We start from the raw sequence: 11,527 nt of genomic DNA on the forward strand, positions 1-11,527 counted from the left end.
TCCTAGATTGAGGTCTTGGCCTCCAATGGAGTAGGGACACAAGTGGATGAGCAATGCTCTATCTCCAAAATGAGATATCACAATGCTAACCCTAAAATGGTGGTGGAGGAGGAGTATATATAGTCTAGGGGGCGAAGGGGTACATGGGCTTCGGCCCCTTTACTGTGCGCAAACAGGGGCCGGATGTCCGAGCTGGGGGCCAGATGTCCGGCGGCTCACGTCGGGCCGGATGTCCGGGCTGGCGGGGGCCGGTTTCGGTGACGTTCTGTGATGGAGTGCCGGATTCCGGCCTGTCGGGCCGTATGTCCGGGTCCTGGCCGGATGTTCGGGCCCTATAGCTCGTCGGCTGGGCTGCTGCTGCAGTAGTCACCTTCAGGGGCCGCATGTCCGGGGTTGTGCCCAGATGTTCGGGTCCTAGGAGTTGTCTTCGGTTCCTTTTGTCGTTCCTCTTCATCCATGTACTTGGAGACTTGTCCGTCTTCACGAGCTTCTCTGAGAGAGTCTTCTTGATGCCTAAGAACACATAGCATTCCGGCTTGAGGTAGTAGCCATGTCTCCGGTGGGTCATATGGAATGTCAATAAGGAGAGATGTCAACCTCGGTCTTGAGAGCTCTTGCACGTGCTCGTGTCATTGGTCCACTTGGCACTTGGTGAGACGTCGGTAGGTCCATGGGGATGACCATAGGATGCTCCGCATCATCTTCCCCCTGGGAAAGATCCGACCTCGAATCGAAAACCTCATCACCATGGTAGGGAGAGAGATCCTTGATGTTGAAGATATCGCTCACGTGGTATTTGTCGTGCGGTATGTCGATCTTGTATGCATTGTTGTTGTAGCGCTCGATCACCTTGAAGGGGCTGTCACTACTACAGGATGCTGCTAACGCGACACTACGATCAGAGACCCTTCGACGAAACTATGTGCGATGCAATAATCGCAAATGGTGGTGTAAAAAACCGTCAAAAAGGTGCAAAATGTTTGCGATGGAGGATGCATCAAACACAGTTCAAATTTTGGTTGTGTGTGCGATGCAGGGCATATGGTTCAGTTCAATTAACTGTTTGCAATGAGGAGGAACAAAAGAAACGGGCAGCCAGATGGAGGTGTGTGCGATATACAGCATACGGTTCACTCGGATGAACTGTCTGTGATTAGGCAACACAAAAGAAACGGTCAGCCAGATCAGGGTGTGTGCGATATACGGCATGCGGTTCACTCGGATGAACTGTTTGTGTTGAGACAAGAGAACAGAAACGGTTGAATATAACAAGATGTGTGTGATACGCGACAAACAGGTCTGTACTCAGAAATGTGTGCGAAGACCGATAATAACACAGACGGTTGCTGCTAATAAGACGTGTGTGTTGTGCGATGGGATTGCATACAGAACAACAACATTATATACACACTTATAAGGACATGGTTGCATAACCAAATTAAACATCCACTTACATATGTGGCTACTACAACCATGGCATTTGCACACACCAAGTAAACTATTACATGCAAATTACATAGGTGGCTACTACACACATGACATTTCCACACACCAATAAAGTAAACTATATATTACATGCATGATTAACTAGCATAAACGATCATCTGATCATCATCTACTTCTTGTGACGCTTGCTCTGCTTGTGGCTCGATCCGGGCTCGTCGATTTGGGTAACGAGGCACTTCCTCATGTCAACGATCCGCCTGTGCATCTCGTAGCATGTGTACACGCTCTTGGCCACGAACCTGAGGTGAGGTTCATCTAGTTGCCGCATCCAGGCCCAGTGCCAGGATACGGGACTTGTTCTCTGGGCATCCTGCTTCATCTTTCGTAGTAGGGGTCGATGATGGTCGAGGCGAGAGTCCTTCTTCGTGCTGCTCCAGACCCTGTAGTGGTCATGGATTTCAACAAGGTTCTTGCAGGCCAAGCCTGTAACACTGAGCATTTTTACATCGTCTTCGGTTTCCACCGTCGTGAACTTGTAGTCGGTGTTGTTGACAAACCTGTTGAAACGGTCGCAAGGCTCTGTGGCCATCCAGTAGTGGTAGATGAGGACATGATGGCGCATGCACAACTGGGCGATGGCAACCTTCTGATCTATGCCGGGACGACCGGCGGTGTACTGGAGGTCAATGCCGACCACCTTATACTTGTCTCGAGCAAGCAACTGCTCAACGCTGTTGATGTAGTCGTCCACCACGGCCGGGTCAATGGTGTACACCACCGAGAGATCCGTCTCCCTCGCAGTGGTCTCCACTCTATGCTCGCCGAACTCCATTGGAGTGCCGCTAGAGATCCCCTCTCTATGTGTCGTCGTGGGTGTGCTTGTTGTGTTGTGGGGCGCGATCGAAAGGTTGAAGAGACTAAGGTTATAATGGCCGCGGGAATTAAAGGGGAAGCCAGACGGACAGGAATATCGGCAGGCCCTGATGGGAGTCCTAATTTGCAGCGCGTAACTCCATCGTGCCGCACATAACTGCATCTCGTGGCAATGTGCGCGGCGCAACCGCATGCATATGGGGCCCCGACGTGATCGTGCGCACGCCCAACCGCTGGCAGAGCGCGCGCGGAGGGACATGAGCAGAGCGCTCTGCGGTCGCCTCAATGGCGAGAAACCATATATATATATGCATATAGCAGTTGAACACGCAAGGAAAAGGTGTCCACAAGCCCAGCGCGCCGACGGACGCGAGCAGAGCACGCCAACGAACGCGAGCAGAGTGCGCCACGGCGCCTAACGGCGAGCACAACGCGCTGCAGCGCCTAATGGCGAGCAGAGCTTGCCGAGGGACGTGAGCAGAGGCCGGCACATTGATAGGTGGCAAATAAGACGAACCGTGCGAGCGATGTCGGAGACATCAAGCACGAATCAGATTAGAGTTGCGCGTGCAATACATGGCATACAGTTGATCCATCCGAGCTGTTTGTGATGGAATAAGCCGTGTGTGTTGCGGGCAAACGCTTGCTGGTATATAACCTTAAATTTAACCAAAAAGTGTTAATGCATGTTACAAAAATTGTATAGCTGAAAACTATGTTCAAATACGACTCCAACGATATAATCTTTGGCGACATGCATTCGTATTTTATTAGTTAAATCCTACTTATAAACCAGGACGGGGGTATAGTAGGTAATTAAATCGCAAATGTTTTTATTAACCGTATGTGTACATGGCCTTTCATCCTCCTCTCGCACGTCTTGTCACCCTGTTGCCGCAGACGGCTTACAGCGCAAGCTTGCGCAGTGCGTGGGGGCGTTCTTTTGGCCAAACGGTGGCTCAAAGTGGCGCCAATGAATCGTCGGTGAGACCGTTCCCGCGCAACCTCGCAGGTTCCCGCGCAAGCTTCCCGCCCGGCTCGGTGAAATCCCCCAAGATCCCAATGCTTACCGGCCTGCTATATAAGCCCTCACGGCCGGCGTGTCCTGCATCGCATTTTCCCCTCCCTCCATGTAGCTTATCTCGTCTGCTTCTCCCACAATCGCCAATGGCACCGGTCCGTCGTCGTCGCTCAGCCACTCAGCCGTCATCAGAGGACAGCTCCAGCTGGGAGGATACACCGCGGCGGCGGCGCAGTCCCCGGCGTAGTGTAGTGCGTGTGGCATCCCTGTTGGGTGTGCGCGGAACACCATCACACACTCCGCCGCCGCTGCCCGCCGGCAGCTGTTGCCGGCTACCATTGCCGCCACACCACCGTTGAAAGCCAGGGCCATCTCCCGCTCTGCCGCCGCAGCCAGAAGGCGGGAGGTGGCCGTCGTGGCCGCCACCCCACTGCCGGCCACCGTGGCCATCACCCGCTCCACCACCGGGGCCCGAAGGTGGGAGGTGGTGGTCGTGGCCGCCACCCCATCATCGGCCGCCATGGCCGCCAGCCCACCGTCGACCGCCGGGATCATCACCCGCTCCGCCACCGCCACCCGAAGGAGGGAGGCGGAGGTGGAGGCCCGCACGTGCGTCAGCTACCTTGCGCGCTACATCGAGTTCCTGCGGGAGGAGGAGGAGCGCCTCGTCGAGCATGCAAAGAGCCTTACCGAAGCCGTGGCCGCAGCACACGCCGGCGCAGAGGCGAGGAATCAGGAGATCTACGAGAAGTCCGGCCGCTTCGAGAGGGATCGTCTGGAGCGGCAGTGGGCGTTCGAGCTGGCGAGCGTCGCTGAACGTGAAGTGGCGGCAGACACCGTATTGCATTTGTCCAGCTCGTTGGTAGGCTCCTCCTCCTCCTCTGCCTTTTACTGAGTGTGCTCGGCAGAGGTGAGGCTGCCGGAAGTAGCACAAAGCCCCTCCGCAGTAGTAGTAGTATTTAGGGGCTATTTTGTTCAGTTCATCTAACTATAGATGTGTGGTGGAACTGTACAACTTACTTAAAATTATCTAGTATATATAGTTGAACTAGCTATTTCAGTACGTGGTTGGCAACAATTGGGGAAAAGTTTGGTCGGTTCAGCTGTCGAGTTGAACAGTTTGTATAAATTAAGAACGACTGCTTAATCTATGAATGAAATCTATGCTTAATTACTGAATTTGAGTTGCAAAAATTAAATAGTGCTAGTGATTTTTAGTTGCATATTTTGACAAAATCACGGTGTTACAAGGATTGACAAATGGCAATGTTACTAGATCAACAAATGTCAATCTTTCCAGTTTGAAAAATGGCAACATACCCAATATGACAGATGCAAATCTTACCAAATTGTTTATACGTGGTTGCACACGGGTCATCCAAAACAACCGTTTGCGTTGAAGGGATGCACGAATCTTGCGCTGCGAATTTTCCCTCGACTTAAGGGGGAAGACCATAGCTCTCATCTTGCATACGGGTGCTCTATCTAAAATGTTTGCGATTAAGAGCTGCAGAAATCCTGCTCGGCACATTTCTCTTGGCTTCCTGGGGAAGCTGTCGGTTTGCATACGGGTGTTCTAACTAAAACGTTTGCGATCAAGAGCTGCACAAATCCTGCTAGGCACATTTTCCCTTGGCTTCTTGGGGAAGTTGTCGTTTTTCCATACGGGTGTTCTAACTAAAACGTTTGCGATAAGTGTTTTAAATTTAAAAACTGTATTAAACTGCGGCTTGGGCGTCATTAATGTAGAGGATGCGAGCAAGGCGGGCAGCCATGGAAGTCAAAGGGCTCGCTTCCCGATGAGCCTGCGCCGCGTATAGCTCGCACGCTTCCCGGTGAGCCTCCGCATTGGAGTACAACTCGCACGCCTCCCGTTTAGTCAAGCACTCAAGCACCTGTCCGCACGGCACCTCCTAGCCATTAAAAGAGTGAGGCGTGGCGTCACGTGAATGGTTAACAGAACGCACACAATTTAAATTATACAAAATGTTTGAGATGTTACAGTGGCAGCTATTTGTTTCAAAATGCCTTCGTTGGTTGTTATTCGAGTGCGCCTTCTCCCAAAATGGACACGAAAAATACCACAGCATGTCGGGTGCCATTCCCTGATAGCATGCCAAGTTTCATGAATTTCAGACGAGTTTTGGATTCACTAGAATTTAAAATAAAGTATCTCAATGTTTTGCCGGCAATCAACAGTGCCCTGGAGTTTGAAATTCATTCCCATTTCTTGCTTGGGACCTAAGCATGCAACGAAGGACACAGATCTGATTTTTCAACCAGTTTATATGCACTGGAGCATGTGCATTTAGTTCAAATTTGAATTATTCACATAAAATGTCTGGAAAACCTAGTTAATGTATAAAAATGTCCAAACGAACCTCGAAAAATTCCAAAATCAAACACAACACTCCTGTTGTTCTATGTTGACACTGGAATTTTTTTGAAAGCAATAAGAGGCAATGGATATCGTTTCGTCCCCAAAGGTGGCACGTTCCCTACCAAAACCATCACGCTTGTTGTGAGAAGCTCTGGTTTGTGAGAAGCTTATCCCCAAACCTGCCCCAAATGGGATAAAAAATTACCACGACATGTTGATGCTGCTCCATGATAGCATGCCAAGTTTCATGAATTTCACACGAGTGTTGGATTTACTAGAATTTAAAAACCAGGTGTCTCAATGTTTGAGGCCGAGTGATGGTGGCAGGGTGTTTGAAATTCATTCTCATTTCTTGCATGGGACCTAAGCATGCAACCAAGGACACAGATTTGATTTTTCAACCAGTTTATATGCACTGGAGCATGTGCATGTAGTTCAAATTTTAATTATGCACATAAAATGCCTGGCAAACCCAATTAATGTATAAAAATGTCTAAACGAACCCTGAAAAATTCCAAAATTAAACACAACACTCCTATCGTTCTATGTTGACACTGGTAAATTTTTGAAAGCAATAAGAGGCAACAGATATCGTTTCGTCCCCAAAGGTGGCATGTTCCCTACCGAAACCATCACGCTTGTTGTGAGAAGCCCTGGTTTGTGAGAAGCTTATACCCAAACCTGCCCCAAATGGGACACAAATTTTACCACGGCATGTTGATGCCGCTCCATGATAGCATGCCAAGTTTCATGAATTTCATACGAGTGTTGGATTTACTAGAATTTAAAAACCAGGCATCTCAATGTTTGCGGCCGAGTGACGGTGGTGGGGTGTTTGAAATTCATTCCCATTTCTTGCATGGGACCTAAGCATGCAACCAAGGACACAGATGATTTTCAACCAGTTTATATGCACTGGAGCATGTGCATGTAGTTCAAATTTGAATTATGCACGTAAAATGCCTGGAAAACCTAGTTAATGTATAAAAATGTCCAAACGAACCCCGAAAAATTCCAAAATCAAACACAACACTCCTGTTGTTCTATGTTGACACTGGAATTTTTTTAAGCAATAAGAGGCAACGGATATCGTTTCGTCCCCAAAGGTGTCACGTTCCCTACCGGAACCATCACGCTTGTTGTGAGAAGCCCTGGTTTATGAGAAGCTTATACCCAAACCTGCCCCAAATGGGACAAAAATTTTACCACGACATGTTGATGCCGCTCCATGATAGCATGCCAAGTTTCATGAATTTCAGATGAGTTTTGGATTTACTAGAATTTAAAAACCAGGTATCTCAATGTTTGCGGCCGAGTGACGGTGGCGGGGTGTCTGAAATTCATTCCCATTTCTTGCATGGGACCTAAGCATGCAACCAAGGACACAGATTTGATTTTTCAACCAGTTTATATGCACTGGAGCATGTGCATGTAGTTCAAATTTGAATTATGCACATAAAATGCCTGAAAATCCAGTTAATGTATAAAATGTCCAAACGAACCCCGAAAAATTCCAAAATCAAACACAACACTCCTGTTGTTCTATGTTGACACTGGAAATTTTTTGAAAGCAATAAGAGGCAACGGATATCGTTTCGTCCCCAAAGGTGGCACGTTCCCTACCGAAACCATCACGCTTGTTGTGAGAAGCTTATACCCAAACCTCCCCCAAATGGGACAAAAAATTTACCACGGTATGTTGATGCCGCTCCATGATAGCATGCCAAGTTTCATGAATTTCATACGAGTTTTTGATTTACTAGAATTTAAAACCAGGTATCTCAATGTTTGCGGCCGTGTGATGGTGGAGGGGTGTTTGACATTCATTCCCATTTCTTGCATGGGACCTAAGCATGCAACCAAGGACACAGGTTTTATTTTTCAACCCGTTTATATGCACTGGAGCATGTGCGTGTAGTTCAAATTTGAATTGTGCACGTGAAATGCCTACAAAACTAAGTTAATGTATAGAAACGTCCAAACGAACCCTGAATAATTCCAATTTTTTTGACGACACACCTATCGTTGCATGTTCACTACAGATAAAAGTTCTAGCAATTCAAACACCATCCTTTGCAGCTGTGACCCCATTACGTAATTCAAATCAAGACGAAAAATCAAGTAGATCGCACACAGTTTATTATCACCAACCGTGTGAGATGCAACACAAAATATCTTGGAGCACCGTCGGTGTATAGTATGCCTATGGCTTACGCGAGAAGGCGCGTCGGCTACAGTCCACAGCCGGCGTGTCAAGCACACTAGCTCACTCCCCAAATAACATTTCACTGTTCAATCGTGGTTGGTGAAAGATGGGGACGTGGACCCGCGTCGTGAGGGCAACTTCGCTGGCCACTCCGGCGAGAGCGCGGCCGCAGCCGCCAGACGCGTGCTAACAAGCTTCGTGAGGGCGACCGCAATCTGCGTCCGGGCGGCCAAGGCAGCTCAAACGGCCGCTGTTGCTTCTCAGGCGGCCGCGGCAGCATCTGCCTCGGGGATAGCAACTAGCGAGAGCGGCACAACAGCTGTCCGTTCCGCAGCGACATCCTTAGCCCTGATGGAGGCCGCCCACTACCATGTCGAGGCCGCCCACTACCATGTCGAGGCCATCCACGCCCTGCTCATGGCGGTCACCGCACAAATCGAACGAAGCTTCTCCGACAACGGTCGACAACCCACGACCGAAGAGTTGGCAATCGCCGAGAGAGTTCGAGCAGCCATCTGTTCCTTCGCGGCATACCTTGCCACGACGGAGCCCGCCAGAGCCCAGATCGCGGCCACCCACGCCCAGCTCGTGGCAGCCTATTCCAAAGATATGGCGGATGCGGATGGCGAGATGCTTGCCGAGTATGGTGCAATTGATGCCATGGAGCCCCTTCCCCAGGAGACCGTCGGGCGCGAGCTGGACATGGAGGCGGTGGCGGAGATCGACGAGCACCAACCGTTGTAGTACTCTTTGTTTTGTTTAATTAAGAGCGTCGGTCTTTAATTTGTTCGAGTAATGTTTAGGTCAGCTAGCTCTGTTTAATTGATGAACTTGCTCGATTAAGAAGTGTGGGTGTGCTGTAGTCTCCTTTGTGTACCCTAATTATGCAATGACGTGGATGACCACTGTAACCACGGAAATTCGAACCAAAATTTTTGACATTCAAACTCATCACACACGGTTAAGCTATCTGAATCGTTTGTGATGTTCACATACCGTACATAGTTCTGAATAAGGGACCGTGTCTGATGACAACTTGTGCACCAGTTTTTTCGTTGAAGCGATTCCAAATTTTCGGCTTCCGTGAAAATATCTACCTCCCCGCCCCCTCCCCCTTACCAAAAGCCACATTTCCCATGTTTCCGCCTTCCTTTCCAAGTTGATACCTTCACTCCTTGCTTGCAGCGCCGCCTCCTCGCCGGCAACCCTCCTTCACGCTGCTCGGCCTCGCCTATCCAAGCAGGTAATCCACACCCGACCCCCATCCTCCTCCACCTCCTTCCACATCCCACATGCCCCGACCGCCGGCGCGAGCGCGACACCTTCCACCCAAATCACCGACCCCTCCACCAAATAAGCGCCGCCCTAAGCCATGGTGCACGCAGTATAGCCAGGATCTCAAGGAGCATTTGGCAGCGGAGAAGCAAATCACGACCGCACGCGCGGATGAGGTCGCGATGGGTGCCATTCGTGCCGGCCCCCAGATCCTGGAGGAGCACCTTGCCATTTTCTAGCTACGCCGATTAAGCATGCTCGGTTTACCCGTTGTGTGTGCTGCTCCTGCCTTTCCTTCACACTTTATAGTGAATTATGCTATCTAATTTTACCATGCAATTTGTTGCTCTAGTGTATATGTTCTATATGTCGTGCAGTGTGGTGCTCACTTATTAATTGTTTTGTTAATTAGTTGTCGTCTTCAGTTAACTGTTTGGTTCAATTCTGCAAATGTGATGTTCAATTCTTCAGGCTGCAATTTTGTATTGTCTTCCATGTGAGAAATAAATCGAATTTATCTTTACAAAATACATGAGAAACGGATACAATTACTATATTTCCAAGTTGTCAAGCATGCTTGGTTTGGTTATACATTGTGCAATGTGGTGCTCAGTTAACGTTTGGTTCATTTGTGTTGTGGTGTTTAGTTAACTGTTTGGTTCAATTCTGCAACGCGATGTCCAATTGTTGTGGCTGCATTCTGTTATTGTATACCATGTGAGAAATAAATCGAATTTGGTTGTACTAAATACATGAGAAACAAATATAATTGTTTTATTTCGAAGTTGTTAAGCATGCTTGGTTTGGTTAACTGTCTCATCTTCTATTAGGAGTATGTTATATTGTGCAATGTGGTGCTCAGTTAATGTTTGGTTCATTTGTTGTGGTGTTTAGTTAACTGCTTGGTTCAATTCTGCAATGCGATGTCCAATTGTCGTGGGTAGAATTTTGTATTGTTGTGCATGTGAGGAATAAATCGAATTTGGCTGCACTTAATACATGAGAAACATATACAAGTGCTATATTTCCTAGTTCTTAATCATGCTTGGTTTGGATAAATGGGTTTTCCATGTGGCTTGAATTAATCTGATGAATCTGCAATGTGCTTATTTTTCATCAACATATTTTACTGATAGCATGCGAACCCTTACTTAACCTGATGACTAACTACCTTATATGTGTTGCAGGGAAACAATGGGAAGCACCGAGGTTTACAATCGAGGTTAGCACGTGCATGGTCCGTTGTCTAATAGCACATTATTGTGCAATTGCAGGAACCATTCTAATATTTAGATTTTTAACAATTTGGTCTTGCACATGTAGGTCCTGCTGTCAGAGGTTTTGACCCACTGTTCGACCCTTTTTGCATACGGGGAAATGAGTTGTCCATGAATATCAGTCAAGTCAAGAAACTCAGAAAGATTGTTAGGATAAAGAAATTAGCGACAAAAAACAACAAGATCTTTGTCTGCATAATGAAGAAGACATCAGTTCACTCCGGGATGGTACTAACTATTATACCTTGCCTTTTTTATTCCTTTGCCCCATTTCCAATATAGAGAAGATATTTATGCACATCCTTGTTTTCAGGCCTTTCCAAAGCAGTTCACTAATGATTACCTCTCAAACCACCTGTATGGTCAGGAGGCGAGGAAGGTATTCACACAACACCCATGGTTCAATATTGAAGTGTTCCTAAAGAGGACGAAGGATGGACGGTCAATCATCCACAGGCACTGGCCTAAAGTTACAAAGACCTTCAACAACAATGATGGCTCAATATTCGCCTTCTGCTTCAGCAGTTTTCCAGATGAGATACAGTTGTCTATGTACCGTCTATGATGCTAATTTCGAAAGGTTATAGATGTTGCATGTGAAACTTGGTGCTGGTGTAGTTGTGTAATGGGTTAGCTGAGTGCTGAAGCTATATGATGTACTCTAATGTATTTCAATTATGAAAATGAAATATATTGTGTGCTTAATATGAAATGTCAATCAGATTAATAAATAAATTATTAATAATTGGATAATTAGCCTGCTAATTGGGTTTTTCTATTGCAAACGGTTATGGAGAAAACACCGTGTGTGTGCATTCAATAACGTACATAGTTTCTAGGAATAAACCGTGTTAGATTAATGAACAATCACACACGACATCCTCTTGAAAACTGTTTGCATTAGGCCACCTGGCGCAAACGTTTAACACATAAAAGTTGTGTGTGATGGACAACCTTTGCCACACAGTTTCTTCTACGCACCTTGTGTGATGCATTCAATAACGCAAACGATAAAATTGTTAATACCGTGTGGAGTGGCAACGCTATCA

Source organism: Aegilops tauschii, chromosome 7 (assembly GCF_002575655.3).
Source record: "Aegilops tauschii subsp. strangulata cultivar AL8/78 chromosome 7, Aet v6.0, whole genome shotgun sequence".
In the NCBI taxonomy this organism is placed as follows: Eukaryota; Viridiplantae; Streptophyta; class Magnoliopsida; order Poales; family Poaceae; genus Aegilops; species Aegilops tauschii.